This window comes from Balaenoptera acutorostrata, chromosome 16 (genome assembly GCF_949987535.1).
Source record: "Balaenoptera acutorostrata chromosome 16, mBalAcu1.1, whole genome shotgun sequence".
NCBI classification, from domain to species: domain Eukaryota; kingdom Metazoa; phylum Chordata; class Mammalia; order Artiodactyla; family Balaenopteridae; genus Balaenoptera; species Balaenoptera acutorostrata.
In genome coordinates, this window is record NC_080079.1 from 75,521,117 (window position 1) to 75,542,761 (window position 21,645).

Genomic DNA, 21,645 nt, shown 5'->3' on the forward strand with positions numbered 1-21,645 from the left:
GGTCTTCCGTGGCTACGTCAAGGACCCACTGTTGGCCCAAATCAGATCTACTCAGAAAAAAAAAAAACCCAGGGAAAGAATGCTGGCCAAGGTGACCAGATAGGCCCTGGGAATGTATCTTTCGTCAGCCCCAGAGGTGGGAAAAAATTTGAAAGCTGACGACTGTATTACTCTTTCACTACCGCCTTCTTCCCCACTTTACCGCCACCCCATCAAACACCGCCCCCCATACAATCACCACGTCCCATTTACCATCTGCTTCAGACTTCAGCCCCATTCTGAAAAGTTACCCTTAGAAGTTGCAAGCTAGCTAAAAACATCATTGGGTCGAAGGAGCAAGGAGGTTTGGGAATGGAGGTTACACTCCGATCAGAATTTTTTCTGAGATTCTACCATTTTGTCACTGTAAAGTTAGACTTGGAGGTGTAATGTTCAGAGGGAATTTGGACTGGCTCCTTTAAAAGACCAAGTTGTAAGTCAGAGCACTCATTCTAGAAGAAGGAGCACCGATGGAGCTCAGATTGAGTCACAAGACCAGCGTCACAGGTCCCCGTGGTGGAAGGGACTCAGAGGGAATTCTCAAAGCGTGCGGCAGCCTGGAGCCTGGAACCGGAGCCCAGGCCTGGGGCATTGCCAGCGTTGACTTAAACCAGTGGCTTCATGGACCAGCCAGAAATTGCTCTGAACAGCAGCTAAAAAGCAGACTGAAACAAATCGGTTTAGAAACTTTGACAGGGCCCCAGATTGTCCCAAAGGCAAGAGAGAAATAATGGCCTGCTTTTAGTCACAGAGAAAAGCAAGTATTCAGTAAATGATGCATTTAACAGTAAAGTAGCCCTGAGTGTATTCAGTTTGTAATTAGGGGTTTGCCTTACTTTAAACGGAGTAGAATATTTTGCTGCTGCCTCTCATAAAGTGAGCTTATGTGCCCTTTCTTGATGGAGAATTACTGGAGGGAAGATGAAATGGTCTTTCCCTGCTTCCTTCAAACATGGCAGCTCAAAGAGGGCCTCCCCTGAGGAGCAGTACCCTCTACTGCCCTAAAGATGTATCCTCAACATGACACTTACCCTGGGACAAGACTAGCATTGCTGGCCACTTAGGGCAGGCCTGGCACCATTAACCAATTGTGCTGAAAACAGCACAGAAGGAACGAAGCTCTTTTACCAACGAAGTTGGGTAAAAGGTCAAGGGAGGAAAAAATGAAAGGTCATCGAAGCAGATTAAACACAGAAAGACATCACACCTTGACTTCCTTGATTTCCTTGTTAAGGAAGCTTATTGTCTTCCTGTAAAAAGTATCTGGGAAGAATCATGAGAGAATGATGGTCACTGGTGTGTCAACTGGGGAACAGTGCAGGGCAGGGGGCAAAACCATAACTTGATTAGAGAAGCCAGTTAAAACCTTGCCCGATTTCTGTAATAAAGCTTAGCTCACCACTTAAAAAATCTTTCTGATTGTAAACTGTGTTCTCCCTGTGGCTAAACAGAGCTGCTAATTTAGCAACCAATTATTGGGTATGTCGGTTAAGCCATGCACACCACTGGAGGAGTGAAGGAACATTCTTTCTCAAAAAAGGGAGAGAAAAATGTTAACATCACCGACTTTACTTAGTAAGTCATGACTGTGTCACAATTCAAACTGGGAGTTCTTTTAATTCTTTTTTTTTTTTTGGCTTTTTTTTTTGTTTTAATTGAAGTATAGTCGATGTACAATATTATGTAAGTTACAGGTGTACAATATAGTGACCCACCATTTTTAAAGGTTATATTCCATTTATAGTTATTATAAAATATTGGCTATATTCCCTGTATTGTACCATACATATATCCTTGTAGCTTGTTTTATACCTAGTAGTGAAGCCGAATCAGGCATCTGTACCCTGACACCGAACTGAATCTCAGAGACAGAGTTTTGGGTGAAGTAGAAAAGAAGAGCTTTATTGCTTTGCCAGGCAAAAGGGGACACAGTGGGCTAATGCCCTCAAAACTGTGTGTCCCGACCTGGAGGGAGTAGTGAGGAGTTTTATAGCAATGGTTCAAAGAGGGCGTGATCAGCTCGTGGACATTCTTCTGATTGGTTGGTGGTGAGGTAAGCGGGAGTCTGTGTCATCAGCCTTCTGGTTCCAGCCAGTCTGGGGTCTACGTGCTTGTGGGCAGCAAACAGTCAACTTCTTCCACCTGGTGAGGGTTTCAGTGTCTGCAGAACAGCTCAAAGATACTGTTCTGTGTATCCCTTGAGGGGGAACCAGGACCCTGCCCCAAGGCTGCGCTATTGTTTCCTGACTACTCTTCCTTTGTCTCTGCATCCCCTCCCTTCCCTGATTAGCATCTGTTTGAACCTGCCCTTTGGACTCAGGGAAGGTCTTGGAGGCTAAATGAAGCTGATTTCCTGTAATCAACAAATGGGGGGGACACAGGAAGGCTTTTGTGCCCAGGAGCCCCACAAGGTCCTGCTTGGTATCAGTAATTTGTACCTCTTGATCCTCTACGGAGTTGGGAGTTCTCTGAACAGACTTTAGGAGTCCCAGAAGTCAAGGCAAACTGAAATCACATCTTCCATGTTTGTGCTTGTATCAAAATGAATGGAGAAGATGGAAGAGTCAACTGAGGAGATGTGTCTTTGGGTGAAAGTGTTGCAGCAGGGAGCTGGGGAGGAAAGGGAAAAGGTAGAGACCGTTTTCAGAGAAGGAAGCTGGCCCAATAAGCCAGCTTTTCTTGTGGTTTTCAAAAAGCAATCAGGTAGAAGTTTCTTTTCTCTGAGTCCTCCCCGCCGAGGCTACTTCCCCAACGTGAAGCTAGAAGAGTCAGCCAAAGCACAGGGAGGAAAGCATGTGGGGCCTCACACAGAGCTCCTCAAACCCTAGGCGTCTCCGAGATCTTGTAGAAGAGCCGACGATGATGCCGTAGGTCTGTGTGGACCCGAGGTTCTGCTTTCCTAACGAGCTTCCAGGAGATGCTAGTTCTGCTGACCCACGGGCTGGGCTTGGGCTGTAAAGGCCCTGGAGTTGTTGAGTCTCAGCTGCACGGTTTGTAAAAGGTTGCTGATCTGCCCAAGCAAGTAGGAAGCAGGACTCACGGTACACGTGAAACCGGCGAATGACTGGCTTCTGGCCCCAGGGCTGTTTGAGTCCTAGTCCCATGCCACTTGCAAGGGAGGGGAGGCTCCCTGGGCAAGTCTTTTAAGCTCCGGGAGCCTCAGATGCTCGTTTGTAAACGGAGGGTGATGACACATGCACCGCCCAGCACAAAAGGTTGTCGTGTGATCGTATGAGACCCCGTACGTGCAAGTGCCCTAAGGGCTGTGAAAGGCCATAAATATGCCAGGAACCCTATCGTGATTTTCTCCGCGGGGTCCGATGCAGCCCCTGCTCCGTTTGTCGCCTGCCTCGTGGCGGCCTGTTTAAACTGCAGGGGTGGGTCTTACAGGGAGTGGCCAACCCCTGCAGGTATTACACCTTGCAGAAATCAGCTTGCAGGTCTCTTGGCTGCACAGGGCATTCTAGAATGATCAGGGCTTCCTGTGATGGGGCACTGTTGTCAGGAATTAGAGTGTGGATGTGAAAGCCACTCAAGCCCAGCTGTCCTGGGTTTTCAGCCTCAAGCCTGTGGTCTCCCCAGTGACACCACCCCCAGACTTCCAGGAGTAAAGCGAGCTCCTCTCTTTCCCCAGACCATCAACACCCCTCCCTCACCTTCCCTGTTTCTCACTGACAGCCAGTCTCAGGGATGCCCTGAGGAAGCAGTAGTGTCCAGGACCCAGGGAGGGCTCTGGCCACAGAGATGCGTGTGGGCGCTGCAGAAGCTGTAGGCGTGACCTGAAAGGGGGTTCAGCTCCCAGGAGTCTGTGCAAAGCCAGGCACCAGAGGGAGGCACGCGGGGGAGGCCGTGTCAGGTTCATGGCCCTGGAGGGACCGTCAAGGGCAGGTGTGATGACACACAGCCTCCCGGCTCCTCTGACCCTGGGACAGGAGGACGGCGTCTCGGATCCCAGGGCTGCCACGGCCAGCAGAAATCAGCCAGAGCAGATCTGGGGCACTTGCAGGCTTGTCAGAAGGCCTTCCAGGAACTTCTCCCAGTAGTGACCTCTTTTCATGAGCAAACGCTAGAAGCTTCTGCTCTCCTGCGGCTGCCAGAGAAGTGAACGAACGATACAGTGGTGACAGATGTTTCCCTCGGTCTTTTGTAGTTCCAGGCTTCTGGAAGCTAGCCAGTTGATTCCGCTTCAGAAACGCCCACAGACGTTCTGAGCCAAGAAAGGGCAGTTTTGATGCCACTCTTTTTGTCTTCAAATCCCCCAAGGGCCGGGTGTGCGTTCGTCGCGGCACAGACTTACGCGGGATCCATAAGGGGTCTCGCCGCTGTAACTTCCAAAGCCTAAGGAGCGGAGCAGAGCGGTCACAATCTGGAGGTTTGCTCCTTCTGGAAATGGTTATTGCACATCTTCTCAGGGATAGAGTCATAACTGGTCCTTGTCCTCAAGGATCCCGCAGCCCGACAAGGGAGTCAGATAGCCAGACAAGGTGAGGGTGTGTGCAGGGGGCCCAGGGGAGGGGCTCAGGTGCGTGGGTCCTGGGACAGGCGGAAAGGTTTCTTAGAGGAAATGACCAAGGAGCCGTCTCTTGGAAGACAAGCAGGTGGTCCTGTAGGCGCCGAATCCCAGGCAGGCAGAGTAGTGTGGGGATGGCACAGAGGCTGAGAGAGCACGGCACGTGGGAGGCTCTGATCGGGGGTGGAAAGCGGGTGGGGAGCTGCAGAGGAGCGGGAGGGCAGGACCCCCTGACTCCTCCACGCATATGCAGAGAAGGTTGGCTTCTGGTGCGAGTGTGGGCAGGCGGTGGGAGGCAGAGAAGCCATCAGACTGGACCTTCCGCAGTGCCACCATCCCTCTGTTGAGGACGGAACGCAGGGCACGTGGAGGCCGGGCCCGTAGAACAGGTGTGGGCTCAATGTCTGTGTGTCGGGGTGTCGACTGAAAAAAATGCACAACCTCAAAGTTGAGAGTTAGGTTTTATTCAGCGGACATCCTGAGGACTTAAGCCCGGGACACAGCCTCTCAGATCGCTCTGAGGGACTGTTCCGAAGAGGTAAGGGGGGGAGCCAGGATATTGAGGAGTTTTTGCAACAAAAACTGGTAGTCAGAACATCAAAAGATTACTGTTAATTAAAGAAAACCAGATATCTCAAAGTTAAGGAATTCAGCGCTTTTCTATGTATGGGAAGATGCAAGAGTCTGGGCTCACAGAAATCATCCCTTTGATGTGCACCTCAGCTCTCTGGGGCCAGCATCCTGTGCTTTCCCATCCTGAGTCCTCTCAGGGCGCAGGGTTGGAGGAGGCTGCAGCAGCTGAGGGCTTGGTGGTGGGCATCCTGTTTCCATCCTGAGCTCCCGCAGGGCTCACCGTCGGGGCGGCTGTAATGTGACGGCTTGATGGCTGCAACATCCTTTGTTTACTGGTATGGCAGGTGGCACTTTTCATTCGCAGGGGCATGTGGGCACGTGTGAGTGACACAGATGTTGTTCCCAACCTTAGGAGCTCACATCCAAGCGGGAGAGAGACCCGTATGAAAAACAGAATGGGGTGTAATGGCGGGCGAGAGGGGGGCAGACTTGCTGGGCTGCAGCTTGGATTTGAGGACAGGGCCGAGTGGAGGGCGGGACTAAACGGTCAGAGGCCGGGATGGGGAGCCCTGTGGGTGCTGGCTTAAGGGGCTGGGGCTTTATCCCCCAGGCAGTGGGAGCCTCTGAAAGTTTTTGAATCCAGGACTGATATAATCAGAGCTGCTTTCAAAAGTAGGAGAGTGCTAATCACATAACTGTTTACAGAACATGTGCCCATTTCACGTCAGAGGTAGAATGACTCAGTATTTTGGTTTTTTGTTTGTTTCTTTGTTTTGAGTGTAGACCTTGAAGTATTACAAGGCCAGGCCTCTTGCTTTGAATTGTCAGCTACTTCTTCAGTTGAAAGCAAACTCCTGTGTTGGTGAAAAGCATTTCAGTGGTTATTTTCTCACTCAACTCAGGCATTCTGGAAATTGGCGGGGGAAATCTCCTTTCTGGGAAACACTGGTACATGTTTTTCAGGCCCGATATGAATATGAACGCATGGCCGAGGCCGCCCTAAATAGCGATGCCCCAGCACGCCCTGCCCTCCTGGCACTGTCGGGCCTCCTACCTGATGTGAGCTGATAGGGCTCCTTGCTTGCTTTTTCTTCCCTGAGCCCTGGACGTGCTCTGGCCCGTTGCTGCCGTCAACAGTTCTTCTGCAGAAGGTGAGGGCGCTCTGTAAACACGTCCACAGGGACCCTCCATTCTAAGAAGATAGAGATAGCCCTTCACTCATTCCACAAAATCTGCCAAGGGTTTTCTGTGTGTCAGGCATTGTTTTATTTTTTAATTATTTTTTAAATAAACAAATTTATTTATTTATGGCTGTGCTGGGTCTTCGTTGCTGCACGCGGGCTTTCTCTAGTTGCGGCAAGCGGGGGCTACTCTTTGTTGCGGTGCGCGGGCTTCTCATTGCAGTGGCTTCTCTTGTTGCGGAGCATGGGCTCTAGGCGCGCGGGCGTCAGTAGTTGTGGCACACAGGGTCAGTAGTTGTGGCTCGCGGGCTCTAGAGCGCAGGCTCAGTAGTTGTGGCACGTGGGCTCAGTAGTTGTGGCTCGCGGGCTCTAGAGCGCAGGCTCAGTAGTTGTGGCGCACGGGCTTAGTTGCTCTGCGGCATGTGACCAAGGCTCGAACCCGTGTCCCCTGCATTGGCAGGTGGATTCTTAACCACCGTGCCACCAGGGAAGTCCCTCAGGCACTGTTTTAGGTGCTAGGGAAACAGCAGTGACCCAATCAAATGAAAATTCCTGCCTTCATGGAGCTTACCTTTTAGTGGGGAGACAAACAGCAAACAACTAAAATACAATAGGTCAGAGGGTGCCGAGTGCTGTGAAGAAAGATGGGGCAGGGCTGGAGTAGAGGTGCTGGGCAGAGAAACGTTGATGTCAGGCTGGGGACCTGTCTGTCTGTCTTTCTGAAGGCGCTTGTGGTTATACCAGCATCTCCTCACCCCGTCCACACCCAAAAGCCTGGGTTAGCCCCCGTTACTCACTCACTCATTCATTCTTTATTCATTCCCACAGTAATGTACACTCCTGACTGTCAACTCTGAGCATGCGCTACAGGACCCTGCCCTTGAGATGTGCAGAGCCCAAGGGTTAAGCCCCACTTAGAGCCCAGGATACAGGAGTCCAGTGGCAAGGAGGTCTGACCAGCATGGCCTCCATGGGGTCCAAGAGCCCTGTGTGGGCTCCAGACCCAGGGACAGAGGCATTTCCTGGGCTCAGCCGTCTCCTTGCCTTTTCCCTTCCTCCTAACTTGTAGCCTTCTTGTTTCCTGTCTTCTTTCCAAGAATCAGCCACCCGAGGAGCAACAAGCTGCATCCAGAGCCCTTGCAGTTGATGTTGTTGTTGCTTGTTTTTGTAACTGGTTTAAAAGAAATGGACAAAATATTTGGGAACTGCAGTTGTTCATTGGGCCCGTGTTTTCTGTTTGGTGGTAAATAATGGTAATTATGCATAAACATCTTCAAGGGGAACGGGGAGAAAGGGATAAATTAGGGGGTTGGAATTAACAGATACAAACTACTGTGTAAAAAATAGATAACTAACAAGGACCTACTGTATAGCACAGGGAACTCTACTCAATATTTTAAAATAGCCTATAAAGGAAAAGAATCTGAAAGAGAAAATTGTGTGTGTGTGTGTATGTGTGTGTGTGTGTGTGTGTGTGTGTGTATAACTGAATCACTGTTCTGTATTCCTGAAACTAACACGGCATTATAAATCAACCATACTTCAAATAAAATAAAACATTTAAAAAAATATCTTCATACCAGGAGATTTTGGTCAGATTTGCTACTGAGGCAAAGCACCTTCCCCCTAAACACAGACACATACATACACATACAGACACATACATACACATACACACACACAAACACACACACAGACACACAAGACACATAACCATCTGAGCATCAGAACCTGTGGTACAGCCACAGGACGGCCCATAGTCAATGCTCTGAATCTAAGTAGGGCGTCGTAAGACATCATAATGGGTCCCAGTGTCAGCAAAGGCAGAAATGAGATGTGGATGGCTGACAAAGGCTTAGATAGTCTCTGCCTGTCTTGAGACAGCATTTGAAATATTCAAGGATGCGTCAGTGGAGAAACGAAACACAGAGCATCAATCCTGTGCCCTAGGCGGTGACGCTGACCTCGCACATTTACGCCAGGTCCCCGCGGCTCTGTCCCGTCATCATGGTATTTGTAGTTTCCCCGTGGATGTCACCCCCGTCCCACCTCCACATCTCAGTTCAACAGCTGCTGGCCTCATGCCAGGGAAGTTCAGTGACAGCCAGACACCCACGAATACGAGTCCAGAACATTCTACGAGTGACTCTTCAGCTTTCACTCAGGCTAATAGGAAATGTCGTATTAACTCCCAGTCTCCTCTGTTCTCATGTACTTCAGCCACCCTTCAACCCCCAGTTACCTGAGCTCTCTGTCCATCCTTGAACAGATATCAAGGGTGGGTCTCTGCAGTGCAACACTTTAAGGAGGTTATGCTAACTTACCCTCGTAATTTCAGAGCGGGTCTAATTCAGCTCCAGCCATGTGGTTTCCCCACGCAGTTTCATTGAAATGTTGCCAAAGGTCGGTTCCAATGCTCCTGTTTGTGGGCTTGAAGAATGCCAGCCACTTAAATAATTGCCATATCAGGGTGATTATGGCTCTCTGAGGGTCAAGTTACCCTAGGCTGGGCTTATTAACAAGAGATTTAGTAACAGTTTTAGCACAAATCACCACGGTCCCTGTGAACCTTTGCGAGATCGGTGTTGCAGTGGCATAAGAGGTGGAGAGCAGGGGATCCCCAGATCCCAGAGGGGGATCCTTCAGCCAGCGGGTCCTGAGGGGCAGTTAACATTGCACAGGTCAGGCGATGGAAAAGGGCTCCTGTGCGTGGCGTGCGGGAAGGTGCAGAGAGGCGCGTGCAGATGCGTATGGGCTACAGGAAGAGGGGGTACCACTGATGTGACCAGGAGGCACAGACCCCGCCCATCCCACCAGCTCACGTTGAGCCATTTTTTACTTTCCATGTGCTTCCTAATCAGAGAATCAAGACTAGCAGGTCAGCTCATAGGTGCATTGGAATTTTAAAACCTTACTACATTTAGGAAGAAGATATCTGCGTAGAGATCCCAAAGATGAAAAAGGGACTTTGACAACTCTCTAATCCAAATCATCCATACTAAAGAGGCCACAGATGCTCAGAGAAAGGGCGTGAGACCTTTGTTCGCTTCAATCCCAGACCTCTCCAGAAATGCTAGCAGCAAAGAAATGGCCAAAACTCTTCCTCACAGGAAGGAACATGGAGGTGGTGCTTGGGCAGGTTAGACAACGGGGGAAGAATGCTACTAGCCCTTGCTTGGAACACTGTGATCAAATGATAAGAAGGCAGGCTTGCCATCAGTCAACTCATGTTTGAAACCCAGCTTTGCCTTCATTTGGCTCTATTGCCATAGCTTAGTCATTAAAAGCTCTAAACCTCACTCCTTATCCGTAAAGTGGAGACCCTAATACCTACATCTGAGCGTTGCAATTGGCATTTCCCTTCTTCCGGGCTTTCCCAGTTTCTGCAGAGATCTTGTGTTTGAACTGAACAGAATTAAATATGATAGTGGCTATAAAGCCCCAAACCTTGCTTGGTCCAGAGGTTTGCTACCCATCTTTGGTTGACTCCAGATGTGAATCCCCAGACTCACACAAACCCTGGCTCCGGCTCTTTGCAGGTCATAAGATGATGGTGATGGTGATGGTGATGGTGATGAATCTGATGATGGTGATGATGCTGATGATGGTGATGGTGATGATGATGGTGATGGTGATGAATCTGATGATGGTGATGATGGTGATGGTGATGAATCTGATGATGGTGATGGTGATGGTGATGGTGGTCATGGTGATGGTGGTAATGGTGATGATGAAGGTGATGATGGTGATGGTGATAGTAATGATGATGGTGATGGTGATGATGAAGGTGGTGATGGTGATGGAGAACATTCCAACCACGCATGACTGAGCCTTTCTCCTCATGAAGATTCAGATAAGTCATGTAACTGGTGTGGAGCCCACAGTAGAGAGGGCAGCTTCATGCCTTGTCATTATTTTGGGCTGTTGGGAAGGGGGCATTTCTTGGCAGAAGTGAGCTTTGAGACAAGTTTGCCAGGAAAAGGGCAGAGAACTCATGTGGTACATGCCATGTGTCATTCTAGAATGAGCTGAAAGCAAGACAGAAATGCAAGGTGATTCATATGTCTAGAAAGCAAAGTCCTGTCAAGCTCTTGATGTTCTTTTTGGTTTTTTGAAAGCTAAAAAAGAAAAAGGGAGTGGAAATGCTGGTACTGTGCAGAATGTTAAAGCAGACACGCCTTACCGTGTCATTTTTCTTCCACGGGCACCACTCTAGCCTTGATTGTATACAACTCAGAGCTAAATTGGAGTGGTCACCCCTGACATGGGAACAGCCATTATAATGGCTTCCACAGCCTTCACCCCGCTTCCTGCCCCATACAGCATTTGCACACCTACTAGTGTGTTGCTCGCGCCAGACACCAAGGATGCAGAGAGGAACGAGGCCATGTGGTGGAGGGAAGGGACCCCAGACATTGGAGTCCAGCTGATTCAGGTTCCCAAATCTACTGCTTACAAATCTGCACAACTCCAAAGTTTTCTTTCACTTCAGTGATCTGATATTTAACAATGGGCCAATACTGCCTATTTCCACAGGCTGGCTGCAAGATTTGGGGTACTTGTCTGAACTTGGCTGTTGGTTGGCACTGAATTAACAGTGGCCACGGTGCCTCCCACTGCTGAAACAATTATCCCTATGGTGGTGATTGTTAATTTGCATACTCTGCCTTAACAGCCTTACTGCACATGCATATTCCTCTGAGCAGTTTCATTTCTAACTGAGCCACAGAGCAAAGGGACTTTTTGGTACTCGCATTCTCTCCTACCTTATTTCATTATATTACATTCCACATAGGCCTTCCTCAGCTAAGGAATTGGGAGCCTATGGGGAGAGCAATCACTAGAAATTGTTATGCCTGATTTTTTTTTTCTTTGGTGGTTCTAAATTTTTTTTACATTTTTTTTTATATTCTTTTCCATTATGGTTTATCATAGGATATTGAATACAGGTCTCTGTGCTATACACTAGGACCTTGTTGTTTATCCATCCTATATATAAAAGCTTACATCTGCTAACCCCAAACTCCCACTCCATCCCTCCCCCACCCCCTCCGCCATGTGTTATGCCTGATTTTTAAAGCAAAATCAATCACATTCTCTTATATAGCCAGTGTCAATGCTGAGTGCCTCAGAGAGTCAGTCCTCCCTTCACCAAATCACTTTTTTTTTTTTTTTGGCCGTGCCACACCTTACAGGATCTTAGTTCCCTGACCAGGGATTGAACCTGGGCCCTCGGCAGTGAAAGCGCGGAGTCCTAACCACTGGATCACCAGTGAACTCCCAAAACATGTGTTATCTACTTCAAGCATGAGCCAGAGCAGACCAGGCTCCCTCAGGCCAATCTTCCCCTCCACCCATCACCCAGGTCTGGACCTGAAAGCTTGGCGAGGGGCAGGGGGCGGGTCTCCAGCTGAGGGTCCCTGAGAACCTTCAGATGCGTTTCCCAGCCTGGGCTGTCATGTTCTAAGAGAGACCCCAGCTGTTGGTGGGTCTCCTGTGCCTCAGAGCCCGTGAACCTGGCCCTGGCAAGCTCTCTTTCATTGAAACTGCATATTGGTTTGATGGCCACACCCCATACCATCTAGTTGAGTTTGTCACAAAAGATGACAAATCTGATTGCCTTTTCAATGTTTATGCAAATTCTATTCTCGTGCTTCCTGGATATTTTAAAATAGAATCATAGTCATTACATTTACCTCCTCAGCTGTTTTCTACTTCAAGTAGAGAGGAAACAAAGTGATTTATGTGCTTAGATCCTTTCTCGCTTTTCTTATCTAAGTGCCTGACTCCGTGACACTTACGTTTAATGAGTTACTCTCTACCATACATACATTATTAATTTATAACATAAACTAAATTAAAAGCACTGGAAACTAAAGCTCCCTCCTTGCAGGAACATATTAGAACCATTATGTGGAATATTTTGCTGTGTGTTTCTCTGCAGGGGGGTGGGAAATGGAAGTGAATTTTTTCAATGACGGGCTTCAGATGCTCTACCCGCAGGATGGAGACCGGCTTGTTAATATTTTATTATGGATTAAAGTTGGGGGGATTGGGTCTTTTCAATGCTTTACTGGTTATTTTTCAAGTGTTTGGTTTTGTGAAAGTTAGATCAAAGTTGGTATGTTTAAGTCCAGCTGAGAGAGAGCCCTTGTCTCTTGGTGAAGATGTTTTCTCCCATGTAGGGAGCAGAGAGAATTGACAAGGTGGCCTGAGGGGCATGTGTACACATGCATTTTACAGAATCCTTTTGGGGGACTTGTGAGGCTTTGTAGATCTTCCCTGGAGAGGAGGGACGGAGCCGTGTAAGCTTCCTGGGCAAAGCCCCCAGCTCTCGGGGGGAACCAAGCCCCTGGCATTCCGTAGTGCACTGGCAGCATGGAGAACTTTGGAATCATCCTGCAGCAGAGATGGGGAAATCCATGACGAGATCCCTGCTTTTCCTACCACATTGTCGGGTTATTGCCAAGAGGGGGTGTCCAGCCAGGGACTGTATCTCCCAGCCTCCCTTGGCTTCTATGTTGGGCCAAGTGACTTCCTCCCAGAGACCACTTGGGGGTGTCAAGCAAGGCGGATTAGGACCAGGCAGGCATCGCCCACCCTCCTCTTCTCTGCTCCACTGGCTGCACACACGGGATTCCCAGGTTCCCAAAGATGGCAGAGCCTCTGGTTCCCAAATGTGATGAGATTTTAAGTAACTGAGGTTAAAGCAGAACAAAAGACTCCTCAAAAGAGCTGTCTCTACTTGCTGCCTCCGTTTTTTTCTTCCTGGGTTCTTTCTTGAACACACTCCTTTTCATCCCCACCACTGCTTCCCTCCCCACCACTCGGTGAAAACGGATCATGGCAAAACCACCAGTGATCTCCACGTCACCAGCGTCAGTGCTCAAAATCAGCCTTCATCTTCTTCAACCTGGATGGAATGGGACCCGTATCCTGTGGTCCTTTTTGAAATGCCAAGGGTAGAAACAGCATGATGTGCGTGCACTTTTGGCGAAGCAAATAGGAGAATCACCAAGTGGTAAAATACCCCCTGTCTTCCAACACCATGACTCAGAACTGAACTTTTGTTGTGCTCCGCCTGCAGATTAGGGGGGTAGACACAGCAGCCGATATGCTAATCAGTACCATCCCCACCCTTCTACCCCAACCCATAGAGCTGCCGTCCATCTGAAAACCTACTTCCTCCAGAACGTGCACTCGGGCATCCTCACTACCCAAGAGCTTCCATGGGGTTTTATTTTTATTCTCAATATAATAAAAATTGTAAAAGTGTACCTGGACAGAAAATGGCAGCCTCTAAACACAAGGAGAGGGTCTCCCCTGTGTATCTCTAGCATCTAGCTCGGGGTCTGGTACAGAGCAGACACAGAACGGATGCTGGTAGGAGGGAGGGCAGGAGGGGGAGGAAGAAATAATCACGTGGGCAGCGTCAGTATCATCACCCTCATATTCACTGGCAGAGCAGATACTGAGACCACCTCTCGGAAGGCGCTTCGCTAGGGGGCAGCTCTGGGAGACACCCTCTATCCTTACGGCAAGCCATTCCCTTCCCAGCCAGAATGATAAACTGACCGCATTCTGAAAGAGCTCTTTAATGATGAAACAATTTTAGATAAAGAAGTGTTTGATTATCGGCCACTTTTTGGAAATTAGGTCTGAAATTAGGACAGTCCAGTTCAGCGGATGCCCCTTTAACTGTCTGATTAAAGCCAGAGTAAACACCCAGCCTCATGTAAGTTCAATGTGGCCTTTTTACTGGCTAGAATTTCACATTCTTTTAAAACTACACGCTCATTGCATCCCAGAACAGAGGAATTTAGAGGATTTGTGTATTCAGGGTCTTAAACGTCTTGCAGACATTTTAACCAGCTGTGAGATTTGAGATTTTACATCTGTTCCAGTTACTGTTGCTGTTTAACAAGCTACCCCCAAACTTCATGGCATCAGCGCCCCTTTCATTATGGTCTTGGGTGAGGAATTCTGACAGGGCACGAGGGATGGGTTTTCCCTGCTCCATGATGTCAGAAGCCTCCACTGGGAAGATTTGCTGGGTGGGGAGCTCGGTAGCTGGGTCTATAATCCTCCGGGGGTCTCCCCTCCAGGTCTGGTGGTTGATGCTGGCTGTCACCTGCTACTTCTGCTGGGGCTGTCAACCTGAGCACCTACACCTTGCCTCTTCGGGTGACCTGGGCTTCCTCACAACATGGCAGCCCAGGAAAGTCAGACTGTTTTCATGATGACTCAGAGCCCCGACAGTGAGTGTCCCAGGGAAAAGGGATCTCATTCCTTTTAGGACTTAGCCCCAGAAGTCACAGTGACCTTTTCACTGTACTTTTTCTGTCACAAGCCCGCCTGGTTTCAAAGGGAACATAGATCCCACCCCTCAGCTGGAGGACGGTGAGATCCCCGGAGGAAGAGTGCATGGAATGGAAGCTTTGTTGCCACCACCTTTGGAGAATACACAACATCTAAAGCCAGTGTGGGGCATGGGGGAGGGTGGTGGCCTCCCTCTGTCAGAAAAAGGTGTGTCTGGGCTACAAAATGCAGGCCAGAGGCTTGGGGAGAGGTGACAGGGGACATGGCTCTGGAGGAGGATACTATCAGGGAAGCAGCAGGGCCTCAAGGCACCTCTGTCCCCTGACCTGGGGGAGACGTCAGAGCCCTGCTATCCTCCTGAAGCCGGTGAGTGTGGCCAGACCACCTCCCAGCCCATCTGGGCACCTGGGGCATCTCCAGGTCAGATTCTGCTCCAGCTTCACCCCAGATTTCCACCGCCGTCTTCTTTCTTTGAGAATTAGCACCTCTATCAGTGAAGCAGAAAATAATATCACCCCGGGTAGAGAAGGCTAATAAAAGTGATAATAACTGATTCACAGAGGGTAAAACTACTCTGGAACTGCTGAATTACAAGAACAGACACATGATGTGTTTACCGTCCAGGTATCTCCTTGCTACCTTTTTCTGTACTGATTTTTCCCCTGCTAAAGATGTGGATTATTTTTATGCAAATAATGTAAGGACTGCAGTATTACAGGCCCTTGCCAACACAGGAATTTATAACTCATGTCCTCTTATGCACTGAGCTGCCAGAAAAACTCTCATTAACTAAAGCCACACATAAGATAAAAACAGCCGTGTGATGGGTTAAAGCGTGACTAGGAAACTGCTCCCAGAAGCGGCCAGGACGGCAGAGCATAGTGTCCTTGTGGCTCTGTGGACCGAGAGCTCTGAGAACTGGGAGCCTTTGCTGGCTGCCACGTGTGCTCAGGTCAGATGGTACAGGTGAGTGATAAGGCCAGACCGTGCGCTGTCCCAGGAGCCGGGGGGTCACCAGAGAGGCGACAGACATGGCAGGATGTGGTGGTCTCGAAGAAGGGAAAACCACAGCCGAGTCCAAGACCTGGCAGAGTTCATGGGGCAGCAGACCAAGGTGTGGAACCAGATGGGATGGAGCGCAGGTACTAAGCAGTTCCAAGGCTAAGGGCACGAGCATACTGGGTGCTGCTTGCTGGAAAGAGAGAAGGACGGGGGTGGAGGAAGGGAGAGACAAAACAATGGCTTTTTTTTAAATAGTAATCTTTATTTCCATTTAAGCTTTGGCAAATCTCTCTCTCTCTCTCTCTCTCTCTCTCTCTCTCTCTCTCTCTCTCTCTCTCTTTTTTTTGGCAATGCTGTGAGGCATGTGGGATTCTTGGTTCCCCCATCAGGGATCGAACCTGAGGCCCCTGCAGTAAAAGTGCGGAGTGCTAATCACTGGACTGCCAGGGAAGTCCCATAACAATGGTTTTAAACTTTGTTGTTTGATAGGTTGGTTAGTTGGTTGGTTGGTCAGTTGATTGGTTTGGTTGATTGGTTGGCTAGTTAGTTTTTGGTGTGGGGATGTTTAGCAGAGAAATACTTTCTTCTGGTTCAAAGAAAATCACACAGGGAAATGCTATACAGAAAACAAGATTCAAGAATCACGGCTCCTCTAACCGGCTTACAGTTCATAAGTGACCTTGACACTTTAGCCCAGGTAGATAATTGCTGTCACAGGTGTGCCCAGCAGAGAGACTCAGGCAGACCTGGGTGCTTCTTGTCTTGAGGCTGCATCCCCCCAAAATGTGTTCCCCAAATGTGAGGAGTGCAGGGTGTTAATTAAGCTTCCGTGGGCAAATCCACTCGCGAAATGCATAGTGTTTACTCCAGAAATTCTCCTTCTCGGTCCTTGAAGTGTTAACATGCGCTGGGACCTTACACGTGACATACAACATGGGCTGTCTCCCAACACAGCGAATTATCAAGCCCTTTCTCTACTGAATGTAACGCATGTACTAGCATTCTAAGAAGCATGTTTTTGAAGATAATTTTTGAAATAATTATTCCAAATAGAAGAAGAAGAAATGGATGGAACTCTTAATTAAAAAGAGATGTAATATGTGGCAGTTGGTAGAGAGAGCGTTTGGTTGAGACAGAAGCAGAGGCAGCAGAGTAGCTGGGCCATGGTCCCCAGCAGAGGGAGGCCAGAAATGAATCCTGCTTTGTAGAGATGACAATGCCAGCAAATTCCAACCGGAACATGCAAGAGCGAAGGGTTATTCTTGACCACTGCTGCATGCCTCGTTGAGCTAAACTTTGGTCCTCTCATAAACCTTTGACCTTCTTTAGAGTCATTTCATTGCTCAAGAGGTAAAGGAAATAACGAGGAATGGTGTTATTTGACCAATAAGGAAAAACAACTTAGTGAGTGAAGATTACAGGGACACAAGAGAAAGTGGCCTTGGCATCCTAAAGTTTATGAAAGGGAAGCACATATTTGTGGGCATGGAGAGATCTTAAAATAAGAGATCATTTGAGTTTGACCCTTTGGCCCTCTAGGCTAATAATGGGAATAACCACCAGATGGAAACTGTATGGAAGAAAGCAGCCCATTTACAAGTTCAACCAAAACAATTTGAAATCCCTAGTTAATAAACATAACAAAATTTTATAGGACCTCTATGAGGAAGGCTTCAAAATTCTGGAGACTCAACAACATAAAAATGTCAGTCCTCCCTCCATTCATTTCTGAGTGTAATGGTATCCCAATTAAAATACCGAAAGTTTTGTCTTAGGAAATGGACAAGAAAGCCCAGAGAAAGAAAAGCAGTAAGGGGAACTCGCTGTTCTAGAGGTTAAAACATGGTAGGAGGCCATGTTTTGGAGGAATGAAAGCAGTGTGATGCTGGCACATGACTAAACAGAGGACTGATCAAATGTAACAGAACGTCCACAGTAGATCTAAATACGTAAAGAAGAACTTTAGTATATGTTAAGTGTGCTGTCTCATGTAAGCAGAGGAAAGATGAACTACTTCGTAAGTGATGTTGGGACAACTGGGAAGACATCTAGGAAAAAATTAATTTGACTACTCAAAGCCTAGAGAAATTCCAAATGGAATTTAATTGTAAAACCTAAAATTTTATGAGTGCTAGATAAAACATGAGGTAATCCTCTTACTACTTTCCTTTTATTGCCTTTCTCACTGTGATTCAAAGCCTAGAAATCATCAAAAAAAGATTAATAAATTATAAATTAAACTACATTTTTAAAAAAGTTTAAAGACTACTGCTTGGCAAAAAAATAATAATCACCATAAGCAAAGTGAGAAAAACAAACTGATAAACTGGGGGAAATGTTTGCAATTCATATAATAAACAAAGGGTTAAGCTCTCTAATAAGTAAAGAGCTCTTACAAATCAATATAAAAATGACCAACAACTCAATAGAAGAACGTGCAAAAGATGTGACAAGTAGTTCATAGGAAAGGAAATGAAAACAGCTTATACATGTATGAAAAAATGCTTAATCTTACTCATTATGAGAGAAATGCAAATTAAAACTGGTAATTTTTTTTACCTGTGTTACTGACAAAACAAAAAGAGAAAGGTTTGATAATATGCTGTGTTGGCAAAATTGTGAGAAACAAGTACTTTAGTACATTGCTGGTGGGGTGCAAATTAGTAAACCTTACATAGGGCAGTTTGTATAGTAGTACCTATCAAAATCACAAATATATCCACTTTGACTAGGACTTACCTTCTAGGAATTTACATTACAAGATGTACAAGAAAGCCCGGATCATGAAGTATAAACAAAGTAGCATTGCAGCATTGTTTGTAATTGGCTAAATATTTCTCCCCAAATATTCATCAGTGGGAGACTGACTAAAGAGATTATGGTACAGGCTTACAGTGGATGCTATTCAGCTGTAAATAAAGAGAGGATACTTTCGGCCAGTGTCAGCTATTACCACTTGCCACCCCATTTTGACCCATCTCCCACCTTTCTGACCTCAGTTCCCATCCTCAACTCTTACACATTCCATAAAATACCATCACGAATGCTGAATGAACATGACACTTATTTTTAAAGTTTTCACAGATATTAGCCCTACTTCTGTCTGCCAACATGGTGAGAACTGCTATGACTCTTATACTGCAAAGATCAAGCAGTTGAATGATACCCAGTGTAAGTGAAGGCAAGCAGAATTTGGCCTTCTCACATCCTGCGGAGGGAGGATGAATTGGTACAATAGTTTTGGAGGTCAATGTGACAATGTCTATTAAAGTTTTAAATGCCCATTAACCCACCGATTCCCCTTTGAGAAATTTATCCTGTTGACACCTGCATATATAAGGATGCTCATTGTATGTTTTACAGCTTGGCTCCAGGTGTTTGGGTCAATGTTGAATGGCAGTCAGAAAACAGGTTCTAATGCCTACTAGCGTCAGGGTCTCATCTTCCTACCTTCTATGCAGGCTAGTCTGTGTAGCTATTATTGCCACCACATGACTGATTTTACAGCAATAAAGGAAATATCAACTGCTGGTCAGTCAGGAAAAAAGAAGGACCCTACAGGTAGAAACCAAAGCCTGTTACCTCAAGTGCCATCATGTCTCCTGTCTTTCAGACCATAGTCTAGAACATTAGTTTCCCAGTGATGATAATTGGGTGCCCAGAATATTAAACTCATCTCATGACTATAGCCAAGACATTAATCATGGGTATATTCTATTTAACCTAAATAACCAAAGAAATGTACTCAAGAAAAACTAACTGAAAAAAAATTAGTTTTTTGCTTTAAAAAAACGAAGGTAAAAACTAAAAGGCTACTAGAGACAAGGAAACATGGAGTGCATGGTTGTTTCAGAATATACCCCCAAATTCTTTGATGTTCCTCCCTTCACGTGGTGGAGGTTAATTTTCCTCCCCTTAAGTATGCGCTGGATGTAGTGAGTCTTCTAACGAATGAAATATGGTGGATGTGACGGTGGGTGACTAGGTCATCAGAGACATTGTGGCCTCTTCCTTGCTTTCTCTTGGATTGTTTGCTCTGGGGGAGGCCTGCTGCCCTGCTGTGAGAGCACTCAGGTAACCTATAGTGAAGACCCCTTAGTGAGGGATTGAGGCCTGCTGCCAGCCCCTGCTGACACCTTGACAGCAGCTACATGCGACACCTGCTAAACCACTCACAAATTCCTGTCTCTCAGAAATTGTAAAATGATAAATGCATTTTCCTTTAAGCTGTTAAATTTGGGGGAAATTTGTTATACAGCAAGAGCTAGCCAATACAAAGAGGGAAAAGCAGTCTGTGATTAATAAAGATGAACGTTCCCCGAAATTGTGCCATTTGCAGAGATGTAGCTAGACCCAGAGACTCATACAGAGTGAAGTAAGTCAGAAAGAGAAAAACAAATATCGTAAAATATCACTTATATGTGGAATCTAGAAAAATGATACAGATGAACTTATTTGCAAAGCAGAAATAGAGACACAGACGTAGAGAACAAACATATAGATACCAAGGTGGGGGTGGTGGTGGGATGAACTGGGAGATTGGGATTGACACATATACACTAATATGTATAAAATAGATGACTAACACATATACACTACTATGTATAAAATAGATGACTAATGAGAACCTACCGTATAGCACAGGGAACTCTACTCAATGCTCTGTGGTGACCTAAATGGGAAGGAAATCCAAAAAAGAGGGGATATAGGTGTGCATATAGCTGATTCACTTTGCTGTACAGCAGAAACTAACACAACATTGTAAAGCAACTATACTCCAATAAAAATTAATTTAAAAAAATAAATAAAACAAATTACCACCAGCATCTTCCTGGAAAAAAAAAAAAAAGATAGACGTTCCCACTATGTCAGGCTCAGGATATGACTTTATTAAGCCCCATTATCCAAGACTGCATGTCATACAGGATCCACTGCACCAAGAAATACCATTACTATGGCTAAGGTTGGATATTAGCTTATGGTATATTATTGTTTGAATAATCTGAAGAAATTTAAGTTATAAGAATCTTTTGATGCTTTTTGAATAGCATTTGATTACCCTATGTTTTACCTCAAATTTTCATCTCTTATATTTTCATCACCCAAGACATGTGCTTTTGACACTTTGTATACAATTCCTAGTGAAAACTTATCAATGTAAATAGAAATCTCAAAGCTTTAGCAAATGAATAAGTAAATAGCAGCTGCATATGCAGTGATAAGGAAAGATCTCCAAGAAATATTGTTCAGTGAAAAAGAAAAGTATACTAGTATTTGTATTTTTTTAATAAAAAGAAGGAAAAAAGAATAGTTATTGGTAATTTTTTTGGAATATGCATTAAAGGAAGGATAAGCAATAAATTAAAAACTGTGGTCACCTATTAGTGGGATTGGAACAGAGAAACTAGTTTACTGCATTGTGTAGTCAAAGAGAAATACATAATTTTTTTTAATTAAACAAATTTTAAAAGAGGGGCACCAAGAACACCAGTATGGGCCATCCAGGTTGCTCTCTGATGAGTTCAGAGTTTTTTTAAAAGTATTGATATGTACAGAAAATAGGAGAGGCACGTACCCAAGGCTGAATGGCAAGTAAGGGCAAGAATAACCCCCAGGATGAGCTAAGCCTTGTGAAAGATGCCAGGAACAAGGACATTTTTGGATATTTGCAGCGAAAACATAACACGAAAGGCTGACACAACCACTGCCAGGGGAAGATGGCAGGGTTGCTCCTTGGCGACACACAGAAAGTCGAATTGCTCTCCTGTCTGACCCTACTGCTTCTTACACGTGGAACCTTTAAGCCCTGCTTGTACAGGTTGTTCGCTCCCGTGTAGCTATCTGGGTTCATTGACTTATGCCAAGATTGGCCTTGGTTGTCTGGGGGTTGTCTTGGGGTGTTTTGTTTTGTGCTGGTTTTTTGCTTACTGACCTGGGAGCATTGTGCTTGGCTCGACCTTGTTCTCATGGGCTGATTGTCCCCCTTATGCTCTTGTCTCCTTCAAAGCCAAAATGGGCACT

The 21,645-nt window shown here is 46.5% G+C and overlaps 1 protein-coding gene across 2 annotated transcripts in view; it reads left to right on the top strand.

Annotated features, from left to right (window-relative positions):
* Nucleotides 1–21,645, top strand: part of SLC35F3 (solute carrier family 35 member F3) — a 307,079-nt gene that overhangs the window by 224,487 nt on the left and 60,947 nt on the right. The window lies entirely within an intron of this gene.